This window comes from Eriocheir sinensis, chromosome 16 (genome assembly GCF_024679095.1).
Source record: "Eriocheir sinensis breed Jianghai 21 chromosome 16, ASM2467909v1, whole genome shotgun sequence".
Classification (NCBI taxonomy): Eukaryota; Metazoa; Arthropoda; class Malacostraca; order Decapoda; family Varunidae; genus Eriocheir; species Eriocheir sinensis.
The window spans coordinates 14303636-14316660 of NC_066524.1; the positions used below are offsets into that span (position 1 = coordinate 14303636).

General features: G+C 39.6%; 1 protein-coding gene across 1 annotated transcript in view; it reads left to right on the top strand.

Annotated features, from left to right (window-relative positions):
* The first annotated feature begins 3063 nt into the window (after positions 1–3063).
* LOC126999337 (fibroblast growth factor receptor-like 1) overlaps positions 3064–13025 on the top strand; it is a 139858-nt gene continuing 129896 nt past the window's right edge. The window contains exon 1 of the mRNA XM_050861854.1: positions 3064–3662. The gene's annotated coding sequence lies outside the window, so the exon portion shown is untranslated. The remainder of the gene's footprint in view (positions 3663–13025) is intronic.

A 13025-nucleotide genomic window follows, 5' to 3' on the forward strand; every position in this document is an offset into this window, starting at 1 on the left:
CCCTTTCACCTTCTCCTTCCTCCTCTTCCTCCTCCTCCTCCCCTCCTTCCAGTGGCTTATTAAAAGGCTAATGTGCCATCAATGTAATGTCGCTAAAAATGTAAATAAAAGAAATGATGAATGATGAAGATAATGATGAAGATAATGATGATGATGATGATGATGATGAATGCTTCTGCTTTTTATGAAGAGTTGATTTGTAGTTTCTTTTTCTTTTTTTTTGCTAAAGGAGGAAAGAATCGCGTCAGGTGTGAAGGTGTGAAGTTAATGAGCGATAAACACCTGTAAGGGTAATTAACGCCAGGTATAAACACACACACACACACACACACACACACACATAAACCTACTGATACACGCACCTTGAAATACACATACACCAACATAACTACATACACCAATACACTCACAAACGCACATACAACCACATACATACACACACACACTTATAAACACACGAGAGAAAGAATGTAAGTGAAGGGAGATAGAAGAAGCAAGAGAAGAAAGGAGATAATTAAGGGAGGGAGGGAGGGAGATAAAATAGGAAAAAAAAGTAAGAGGAAAAAAATATATAAAGAAAGAACGTAAAGGAAAAAAAAGAGAGAAGAAAGGAGAATTAAGGAAAGGAGGGAGATAAGATAGGAGAAAAAGAGGAAAAAAATATATAAAGGAAGAACATAAAGAGAAAAAAAAGAGAAGAAAGGAGAATTAAAGGAGGGAGGGAGATAAGAGAGGAAAAAAAAGAGGAAAAAATATATAAAGGAAGAACATAAAGGAAAAAAAAGAGAGAAGAAAGGAGAATTAAGGGAGGGAGGGAAGGAGGGAGATAAGATAGGAAAAAAAAGAGGAAAAAATATATAAAGAAAGAACATAAAGAAAAAAAACAAAGAAAAACATTAGGGTGGAAAAGCACATATACACACACACACACACACATACATACATACATACACACCCATACCTACATACCTACATACCTGCCTACATACATCCCCTCTTCCCCCCTCCCCCCTCGTCCCCGCACTCCACAAAGCCTCAAATCCAAGGTTCAGGAGTTGGGGAAGGAAGGAAAAAAAACTTTGCACTGGGGACGGAGAGAAAGTTTCATCCTTGAGAGACGAGAAATGCGAACACGGGTGATGGGTGAGTGACGGATGACGCGGCGGGGGAGGAGGGGGGGAGGAGGGGGAGGAGGAAGGAGAAGAATAGAAGGAGAGAATGAAAGGAGAATAGGATGAATGAGTGACGGGACGTAGGAGGAGAAGAAGAGAGGAAGTGCCGAGGATTAATGGAGAGAGTAAGGGAGAAAAATGAATAGGAGGAGGAGGAGGAATAGAAGGAGGAGGGAGTAAAGGAGTGACAAGGAGTAGGAGGAGGAAATGAGAAAAAAATGAGGGAATAACAAAATTGGAGACGGAGGGATGAGGAGGGAAAAAGGGGAGGAGAGGAGTAGGAGGAGAAGGGACAAGGAGTAGAGAGAGGAAAAAAAAAAAAGGGAATAACAAAATTGGAGACGGAGGGAGGAGGAGGAAAAAAAATAATAGAGAGAGTAAGGAAGAAAAATGAATAGGAGGAGGAATAGAAGGAGGAGGAGGGAGCAAAGGAGTGACAAGGAGTAGGAGGAGGGGGAAATGAGTGAGGAAAAGCATGATAAAAAAATGAGGGAATAACAGGAAATTGGAAACGGAAGGAGGAGGAGGAGGAGGAAAAAGAGAACAAGGAAGGACAGAACAAGGGAATGACAGAAATAAGAGATAATATGAGTGAGGAAAATAGATGAATAAAATGAGAAGGGAGAGAAAAGAATAGTAGAAGGAGGATGCAACGAGGAAATAAAAGGAAGAAAGAGGAAATGGAAGGATAGATAGAATAGAAGGGAGTGAAAAGTATAGAAGGAAGAGGAGGAGGAGTAGAAGAGAACAAGGAAATGAAGGAAAGAGAAGAAGAAAATTCAGCAAGAAGTATTATGGAAGGAGTAAAAGAGACGAAACGAGGATGGAGGAATAAACTTAAAGGTAATGGGAATAGGAAGAGGGAGAGACAGACAGCAAGGAATGAGAGTGCAAAAAGAAGTGAGGGAAGAATGAGAAGGGGGATGGAAGAAGGGAAGGAGAGAAATAGGAGGAAAAATACATGATACCGAGCAAGAAGAATGAGAAAGAAAGAGAAAGTGAGGGGAGAATGAGAAGGGGGATGGAAGAAGGGAAGGAGAGGAATAGGAGAAAAAAATAAACGATACCCAGAAGGAAGAATGATAAAGAAAGAGGAAGTGAGGAAAGAAGGAGAAGGGGGATGGAAAAGGAGAAAAGAAGGAAAAAGAAAAGGAAAAGTAAATGATTACCAGCAAGAAAGAATGAGAAAGAAAGAGGAAGTCAGGAAAGAAGAAGTATGGAAAAAGGGAATAGAAGGAACAAGTAAAGGAAAAAAATGATAACCAGCAAGAAAGAGTGATAAAGAAAGAGGAAGTCAGGAAAGAAGTATGGAAAAAGGGAGTAGGAGGAACAAGTAAAGGAAAAAGAAATGATAACCAGCGAGAAAGAGTGAGAAAGAAAGAGGAGGTGAAGGGAGAAGGAGAAGTGGGATGGAAAAAGGGAACAGAAGGAGTAAGTAAAGGAAAAATAAATGATAACCAGCAAGAAAGACTGGGAACAGAGGTAAGATAAAAGAGAGAACAGCCACACACTAACTCATGGGCCGACAGCGTGTGTAGGAGAGAGAAGGAAAAGGGGGGTGGGGGTGGGGTCAAGGCGGGGGCGTCAACCATCCTCCACCTCAGCGTGATCTCGTCTGGCGCCACAGGTGCCTGAAAATCACCTGAGCGATGCCAGTGCCACGCTACGCTGCCACACATACGACTCACATACCGAACACTCACCCTGGGGTCACACACGCTACCTAGAGCTACCCTGGGGCGTCCTGAGGCTTCTAACATATCCCTAGAGGTTTAGAGGGAAGGACACACACATAGGAACCCCTGGACACATGGGTACGTTGAGGGATACATAGGGACACAGGGGTTTGCTGTACGACACGTTCGGGCCGCGAGGGTAAAGGTCTGGCGGCGTGCTGGCTACAATCAGTGTCACCCCGGCACGGCGGGAGATAAAAGCAGCTGAGATCTGTGTTCCGCGCCGCGCCGACCCTCACAGCACACGGCGCGACTACTCGTGTGACCCCGCGTGCCGCCGTCAGGACCTCCGCCGCGCCCACGCCTTCTATGCCGCGGGAGAGTGAGGTGTAAGGGGACTATTACTAGGCCTCACACACACACGCACGCACACGCAATCACACGCAAACGGCCTCCAAAGTGACGGATATTTACGTGAGCGTCGAAGAGTCGGGATTTAAACAAGACGGAGTGCGCGAAACAAGACCAAAACAAAACAAAACAAGACAAACAAACACCAAACCGCCCCCGCCAGGACCACGCACTAACGGCCATGCTATAACCTCGATTAACGTTTATCAATGTAATTATTAAAACGGCGGGATCAGGCCGCGTTCAGCCCGGGCCTCCCCATTAGATAAGTAATCCCCGGGAGAGGCACAGCGGGGATCACACAGGGGGAGGCGGGGGAGGGGAATGCCGCCCAGGAGAGGAGCCAGCGCCGGGGGGGAGTGAGCCGCCGTAAGCCTGGCCTGTGTGGCTCCCATGGCTCCAGGTGAGTGTGTGGACCTGTTACCTGTGCTGTTTTACCCGTGTTTTTTATTGTGTTTCTTTAATTGTTTCTTTATTAGTGTTTCTTTACCTGTATTCATTTACCTGTATTGAGTTACCTGAACCTTTCTACCTGTGTGCTCCTTAATTAGTGTTCCTTAACCTGTCTTTCTTTATTGTGTTTCTGCACCTGTGTTTCTTTAATTGTTTCTTTATTTGTGTTTCTTTACCTGTATTCATTTGCCTGTGTTGAGTTACCTGGGCTCTTCTACCTGTGTGTTCCTTAATTAATGTTCCTTTACCTGTCTTTTTTTGTGCTTCTTCACCTGTTTTCCTTCACCTGTGCTGCTTTACCTGTGTTACTTGAGTTCATTAACCTGCTATCTGTGTTCTTTGGTCCCGTTTTACCTGCCTGTGATTAATGTTTCTTTACCTGCGATGTGTTCCTAATTACCTTACGTTACACCTGTTCTTATATACCTGTCTCACTTGTTCCCTTATCTGTGTGTGTGTGTGTGTGTGTGTGTGTGTGTGTGTGTGTGTGTGTGTGTGTGTGTGTGTGTGTGTGTGTGTGTGTGTTTTAGTGGCTCGCTTTATTTGTTTTTTTATTGCCTCATTTCACCTGAGTTCCGTTATTGCCTTGGTTTTATTTGTGTTTTTTATCGTCTGTTTTACTGCTTTGACTGTTTCGTTTTGTGTGTGTGTGTTTGAGTGCGTGTGCGTGTGCGTGTGTGTGTGTGTGTGTGTGTGTGTGTGTGTGTGTGTGTGTGTGTGTGTGTTTTATGGTTTTACTTCAGCCGTTTCGTGTTTTATTTTAGTTTCCCTTCACTCACTTTTATTACCTTTTGTTTTACTTTACTGGTCTCTTTACTTTGATCTGTTTCCTCTCTTCCTTCCTCCTTCATTGCTTACTTTACTACTCTGGGTCAGGTTCTTATTCTTTATCTCTTTCCTTTCCTTCCTCTTTTTCCTTTTCCGGGTTTATTTATTTTCTCATACTTTCTGACTTTCCTTTTCTCTTTCCCAATGTGGATAAATCTCTCTCCATTTGTTTATTTTCCTTACTTTCCCTTCCTCCTCCTTCTTTCCCTCACATTGTCATTCCTTGTTTCCTCTCCTTCTCCTTCAATGTTTCCTACTCTTTTCTACTTCTTATTCCCTTATTCTTTATCTCTTTACTTTCCTTCCTCTTCCTCTTTCCTTTTCTGGGTTTATTTATTTTCTCATACTTCCTTCCATTCTTACTTTCCTTTTCTCTTCCTTAATGTGGGTAAATCTCCTTCCATTTCTTTCTTTCCCTTACTTTCCCCTCCTCCTCCTTCTTTCCCTCACACTGTCATTCCTTCCTTGTTTCCCTTCCTTCTCCTTCAATCCTTCCTACTTTTCTCTATTTCTTATTTATCCTTTTTGTTTTCTTTCCTTTCCATTCTCCTACTCTTTCCTACTTCTGTTTTTTTATGCATACTTTCTTTCCTTACAACTTTTCTTTTCGCATCGACTATATTTCCTTACTTTCAATCTTTTCCTTATATTTTTCCTTGCTTTTTTTCTACCTCCTACTCCCTACTTTCAACTCTTTTTACAGTACTTTCTTCCTTTCCTTTCCTTCCTCCTCTTACTTCTTACTTTTCTCGACTCTATTTCCTTCCTCCAAACTCTAACGACCACAACTTCTTCCCTCATTCATTAACTTCACTCATTAAACTTCACTGGACGAGAGAAATATAAAAGAAAGAGAGATAGAAAAGTATAATAAAAAATGTCTTCCTCTATTGCTGTCTTCTTATTAATTAAAGATTCATAATTATGTAGCTTTGATGAGGCCTGTGTGTGTGTGTGTGTGTGTGTGTGTGTGTGTGTGTGAGGGTGGGTGGGTGGGTTCTCTTCTCTCTCTCTCTCTCTCTCTCTCTCTCTCTCTCTCTCTCTCTCTCTCTCTCTCTCTCTCTCTCGTTCTTTCGTATGTTTGTTCGCTCGTCTTGCTAATTTGAGGTTCATTCAAATTCCCATTCATAATTTTCATTAATAAACTTTTTTTTTCTTTTTTGTTCTTGATTAACTTAACATACTAAATTTGCACCTGTCATTAGCGGCGGGAAGAAGGTAGAGAAAAAAAAAAGGAAAAAGAAAAAAAGAAAAAAAAAGAATAAAGACAAGGATGCGGGAATAACTTATCTATTTGTGTATATTTATTTCTTTTTTCTTTTCATGTTTTATTTTGTTTTATTTTACTGTTGTTTGTTTTAATTTTTTTATTTTTCGTTTTATTTTCTGACTTTTATTTCCCTTACTTTTTCATCTGTATTTTTTTTTGTTGTTGTTGTCGATGTTTCCTTTCTTTTTTTGGTGTTTTTTCACGGCATTTTCTTTTCTTTCAATGTTTGTTCAATATCTTGCCACCTTTATTTTCTTTGTTTGCTTTACTGATTTATTCCTGTTCACTATTTCTTCATTTTTTTTTCTTCATGACCTTGTTCTTCTTCCTAATATTGTTCTTCTTTTTCTTTTCTTTCTTCGTCTTCTTGTTTTTCCTTTTCATTTCTTTTCCACTTTTTTTATTTTTCTCCTGTTCTCCTTTTTCTTTTCCTTCTTGTTCTTCGTCTTCTTGTTTTTCCTCTTCATTTCCTTTCCTTTTTTATCTTTTCCTCCTGTTTTCCTTCTTCTTTTCCTTCTTGTCCTTCGTCTTCTTGTTTTCCTCTTCATTTCTTTTCCTTTTTTTTCTTTTTCTCCTGTTCTCCTTTTTCTTTTCCTTCTTGTTCTTCGTCTTCTTGTTTTTCCTCTTCATTTTTTTTTTCTCCTGTTTTCCTTTTTTCCTTCCTGTTCTTCTACTTGATCTTGTTCTTTTTGTTGTTATTCTTCTTTTTCTCCTCCTCTTCCTCTTCTTCCTCCTCCTCCACCTCCTCCTCTAAATCGTTCTTTGTGGCTAATAGAAAATTATCAGGATTTACAGATCATGTCTTAGCGTGAGTTAGTGCTGTTAGTCATGCTCTCTCTCTCTCTCTCTCTCTCTCTCTCTCTCTCTCTCTCTCTCTCTCTCTCTCTCTCTCTCTCTCTCTCTCTCTCTCTCTCTCTCTCTCTTTCCTTCTTTTCTTTCAATATCTTTCTTTATTTCTTTCCTTCCTGCCTCTCATTCATATTTTTTCCCCTTTTCTTCCTTATTTTTCTTTCTTCTTTTTTTATCTTATTTCTCTCTCTCTCTCTCTCTCTCTCTCTCTCTCTCTCTCTCTCTCTCTCTCTCTCTCTCTCTCTCTCTCTCTCTCTCTCTCTCTCTCTCTTTAAAACATCATACCTATAAACTTTTTTCCCATCCTTTTCCATTCATTGTTTTCCTTCATCTTCTTTGTGTAAAACGTCGTAGTATAGTTTTCTTTTTCACTTTTTTTATCACTTTATTTATTTGTAATTCTTTTCATTCAACAAACTTTTTTTTATCCTCTTCCACTAATTCATTTCACTTCATATTCCTTGTGACAAACGGCGTTGTATAATTCTTTTTTATCTTTTTTTTTATCTATGTATTTACTTATTCATCTTTTATTATTTAATATATTTATACTTTTCTTCTGTCATTATATACATTTTCATCCTCTTTTATTCATTCAGTCACTTCGCCTTCTTTGTGTTCTTCAAGTTATATTTTATTAATTATTCTTTTTCATTTTCTCCATCGTCTTCTTTGTGTAAAACGGCAGAGTACATTTTTTTCTTTCTCTTTTATCAACATGTTCATTTATTCTTTTTCCCATTCAAACGTACAGAATCATATCTTTAGGAACATTTATTTTATCAGTATATCATGTTTTCATTCATTATAACTTCGTAGTGTATATTTTTCCTTCTCTTTTTTTCAGTTGGTTTAGTCGTTCGTTTTTCTTCCCCTCATATCTTAAGGAACATTCATTTTATTAGTTCATTATTTTTTCATCCATTATAACTCATTCATTTCCTTCATCTTTGTGTAAAACGGCGAGGTATATTTTTTTCCTTTCTTACTTCTCTTTTTTTTCAGATGGGGTTTATTCATTCTTTTTCCTTCCCCTCATATCTTCAGGAACATTCATTTTATTAATGCATTACTCTTTCATTCATTCATTTCCTTCATCTTTGTATAAAACAGCGAGGTATATTTTTTTTCTTTCTTACTTCTCTTTTTTTTTCAGCGGGTTTATTCATTCTTTTTCCTTCCCCTCATATCTTTAGAAACATTCATTTTATTAATTCATTACTCTTTCATTCATTCATTTCCTTCATTTTCTTTGTGTAAAAAACGTCGTATCGTAAACTTTTCCTTCTCCCCCTTCTTAATCACTGTTTTTTATTACTTTTTCTTCCCCTCAAGCGTACAAAATCACATCTTTAGGAACATTAATTTTATTAGTTCATTATTTTTTCATTCATTATAACTTTCACTCATTCATTTCCCTCATCTTTGTGTAAAACGACGAGGTATACATTTTCTTTCTCACCTTCTTGTGTCCGGGTATTTATTTATCTTTTTTTTTTCTTCCCCTCCCGCGTACAGAATCATATCTTTAAGAGCGTTCCCGCGTGCGCCGTCTCGCCACTCATCTTTAATCCTCACGAGTTCGCTTTACTTTTTTTCTCTTTAATCAATAAATACAGACGTGTTAGTTAAATGATATAGCACCTGCCTCTCACCTCGGACGTTTAATTCATCACAGCCACTAAATCTCTCTCTCTTTCTCTCTCTCCTACCTGTTTACCTGTTTTATTTTACATATCTACCTGTTGTTTACCTGTTTACACCTATCCTAACCTACGCTCACACCTCTTCATCTACACCTGTTTACCTGTTTAATCTTACACACATACACCTGTTTACACCTGGTCTGTTTATCTGTTTTATCTACCTATTTACCTGTTGTTTACCTGTTTACACCTGTCCTAGCCTCTACCCACACCTGTTTACCTGTTCAAACCTACATCTGCACCTGTTTACCTCTCCAACGCTACACACATACACCTGTTTACACCTGGTCTGTTTATCTGTTTTATTTACCTATTTACCTGTTGTTTACCTGTTTACACCTGTCCTACCCTACGCTCACACCTCTTCACCTGTCAAAACGTACACCTACACCGGTTTACCTGTTCAATCTTACACACACACACCTGTTCACACCTGGCCAAACTTATACACACACACACACACACACACACACACACACACACACACACACACACACACACACACACACACACACACACACACATCTTTAAACTCATGAACTCTCACCTTCACACCTGTCCTCCTACACACCACACCTGTTATCATTACCTTTCCAAACTTTCTTTCTTATATCTTTTCTTGTTTATATCTTTTTTTTTTTTTTTTTTTTTTTTTTATATATGGGCTTATATAGCATGCCTGTAGGGACACAGAGTAGGTAGGCTTGTCTATATCTGTAAACAAAGAAGACATAAGGAAAAGAGAAAAGACGTGAGCGAGACGTGAAACAGACATCGAGAAAGAATATATGAAAAGAGGAAAAATAAATAATACACATCTGCATACCTGTTACCACCTTCACCTGCCTCATATACACACCTTCCCACACCTGTTATGATTACCTTTTCTAAATTTTCTTCTCACCTTTACCTGCCCTTAGTTTCCCTACACACCTGCACACACAGCTGCATACCTGTTATCATCTTCACCTGCCTCATACACACCTTCCCACACCTGCTATTATTACCTTTTCTTCTCACCTTTACCTGGCCTTACTTTCCCTACACACCTGCACACGTAACTGCATACCTGTTTTCACCTTCACCTGCCTCATTTACTCACCTTCCCACACCTGTCATTATTACATTTCCAAACCTACTTCCTTACCTTTACCTGCCCATCTACACACCTGGACACACAAATCCATACCTGTTTGCATCACCTGACTCATAAATACCTTCCCACATATGTCATTACCTTTCCAAGCTTACATTCTTACCTTTAACTGACCATACACACACCTGCTCTCTCTCTCTCTCTCTCTCTCTCTCTCTCTCTCTCTCTCTCTCTCTCTCTCTCTCTCTCTCTCTCTCTCTTACACCTGTTATAACATTTCCAAACTTTCCTTTTCACTCTTACCTCCCACAAACCTTTCCCACACCTGCATACCTGTTAATCACTTCACCTCACCTGTACACACCTCTCCAAACCTGTTAATACCATTCCAACCTTACCATATCTCCCCAACATCCCCATACCTACACATATCCCACTCACCCCATGACACACACCTATCTCCCCCCTTTCGTACCTTTCCTATTTACCTGCTCACTCGTCTCCCCTCTCCTCCGCCCCCTCACATTCACACCTGTTGCATACCTGGATGAGCACCTGTCTTTGCTCTCACTTTCGCTCTCCCTTCGGACTCTCACACCTGCCTTTCCTACCTGTCCATAAGTTAGTGACTCTGGACAGGTGTGCGGAATAAGGTAGGAGAGAACTGACAGGTATATAAAGGTGCCTTATTGATTATTTTTACGTATGTTGGCTTGAAAGTTAAGGAAATAAATACTGGAAGAAAAGGAAAGAGAAAATAATGGAAAGGTAATTAATGGGGAAAAAGTAAATATTTGTTTCGGTCGGTTTAGTTTTCTTTCATTTTATTAGTTAGTAGTAGTAGTAGTAGTAGTAGTAGTAGTAGTAGTAGTAGCGGTAGTAGTAGTAGTAGTAGTAGTAGTAGTAGTAGTAGTAGTAGTAGTAGTAGTAGTAGTAGTAGTAGTAGTAGTAGTAGTAGTAGTAGTAGTAGTAGCAGTAGTAGTAGTAGTAGTAGTAGTAGTAGTAGTAGCAGTAGTAGTAGTAGTAGTAGTAGCCACCACCACCACTATCACCACCACCATCACTAATAATAATAATAATAATAATAATAATAATAATAATAATAATAATAATAATAACAATATATGACCGGCTCATTGTTGTGAAAGTCGGCCGGGCATTAAGGACGAAAAAACACGGAAAAAACGAGGGATTTACGTTTTAATGACGCATAAAACAGCCGGCTCAGAGGAAATATATTGGCTAAAAATATTAAACTGGGAGAGAGAGAGAGAGAGAGAGAGAGAGATGTATAAAAAAAAGAGAACAAGGGGGTGCAACAAACGAACAAACAAACATGACACTCGGATTTCACTGGTCAATCCGAGAGAAAGAAAAAAAAAAACGCGTAAAAAAAAACAAAAAAACAAGAGACAAACAAACACTCGCACCTTTCCCCTCACCTGGCCACACCTGAGTTCCTTCCACCTGGCTGCTCTCTCTCTCTCTCTCTCTCTCTCTCTCTCTCTCTCTCTCTCTCTCTCTCTCTCTCTCTCTCTCTCTCTATCGCTTTACCTGCTGCCGTTTTCCTCCCCTATTTGCGTGGACTCTCTCTCTCTCTCTCTCTCTCTCTCTCTCTCTCTCTCTCTCTCTCTCTCTCTCTCTCTCTCTCTCTCTCTCTCTCTCTCTCTCTCTCTCTCTCTCTCTCTCTCTCCATCAAGTCAATAGATGAATGAGTAAACATGAATAAAAATTGCAATATATAAATAAAATAAATAAATTACTGAGTGGATGAATGCACAGAAGAGACACAAAATGAATAAGAAGAAAAATAAATTGAAAAAAAAAAAGAAAAATGATCGCGAAAAATTGTTCGACGGGAAACCACAAAAAATAAATATAACTCACTAAACCAAAGGGAGAGAGGGAGAGGGGGAGAAGAAGAAAAGGGGGAAAGGGAGAAGATGGAAAAGGGAAAAATGAAAATAGGAGAAAGAAGGGATAAAAGGGAATACTGGAGAAAGGGGGAAAGGAAGGAAGGGAAAGGGGGAAAAGAAAGGAAGGGAAAAGGGGAAAAGAAAGGAAGGGAATAGGGGAAAAGGAAGGAAGGGAAAAGGGGAAAAGAAAGGAAGGGAAGAGGGGAAAAGAAAGGAAGGGAAAAGGGGAAAAGAAAGGAAGGGAAAAGGGGAAAAGGAAGGAAGGGAAAAAGGGAAAAGGAAGGGAGGGAAAAGTAGAAAAAAAGGAGAGAAGAAAAGGGAGAAAGAGGGAGAAAGAGGATAAAGAAAAAAAAAATAGGTTAGTTTGGTTTGGGTGGAGTTGGATTAGGTTTGGGTTGGGTTGGGATATAATGGGTCGTTAGGTTAGGATAGGTTAGGTTAGCTTGGGTTAGTTTATGTTATGTTATGCTATGTTTTGTTAGGTTAGGATATGTTATGTAAGGTTAGGATAGGTTAGGTTAGGTTAGCTTGGGTTAGTTTATGTTATGTTATGTTTTGTTAGGTTAGGATATGTTATGTTAGGTTAGGATAGGTTAGGTTAGGTTAGCTTGGGTTAGTTTATGTTATGTTATGTTTTGTTAGGTTAGGATATGTTATGTTATGTTAGGATAGGTTAGGTTAGGTTAGCTTGGGTTAGTTTATGTTATGTTATGTTTTGTTAGGTTAGGATATGTTATGTTATGTTAGGATAGGTTAGGTTAGGTTAGCTTGGGTTAGTTTATGTTATGTTATGTTTTGTTGGGTTAAGATATGTTATGTTAGGTTGGGTTAACTTAGGTTTCGGTCAGTTTCAAGGAAGGTGGGCCACACAGGTGAAATAGGTGATCACAGGTGAGTTAGGGTACCTGTGTGTGTGTACCTTGCGGGCGCCAGGTAATAGCCAGGTAACAAGTTAAATAGAGTTTACGTCAAGTTCACCTGAAGGAAGGATGGACAGGTACTGGAGGAGAAGGAGGAGGAGGAGGAGGAGGAGGCGGTGGTGGTGATGGTGGTGGTGGGAAATTTGGTGATGGTGTTAATGATGGTGGTGGTGGTGGTGGTGAAAAAATAAAAGAAAAGGAAGAAGGGAAGGTAAAATGGATGGAAGGAAGGAAGAAAGATAGATAGAAAAAAAGATAGAGCCGTGAAAGAAAGGAAAGTAAGAAAAAAGGAAGGAAGAAATGAAGAAAAATGAAAGAAAGGAGAGAATGAAATGGAAGGAAGGAAAGAGAGAAGGCTAGAAGGAAAAGAGAGAGGAGGAGGAATAAGAGATAGGCAGAAAGGAATGAAGAAAAAAAACGAGAGAAAACCGTGTACAGAGAAAAGGAGAAAAAGAAGCAAAAATGAAAGCGAAATACATATACAGGTGTGAAAGAAGATATTAAAGTAAGAGTGTGAACAGGTAACCCGGGCCGGAACAAGAGGAAAGAGGGGAAAAAGAGGGAAAGAGGAGCAGGTACTGACAGGGGTTTGGCATGAGGCTAATTTTCAAGCTGTGCTACCTGGCGTTACCTGAGTGAGGGAGGGAAGGAGGGAAAGGTGTGAGGGAACGTTGAAGGAGAGAGCGGAAGGAGAAAAGGTGTAAGAAAGTAGAAGGAAAGAGGGGGAG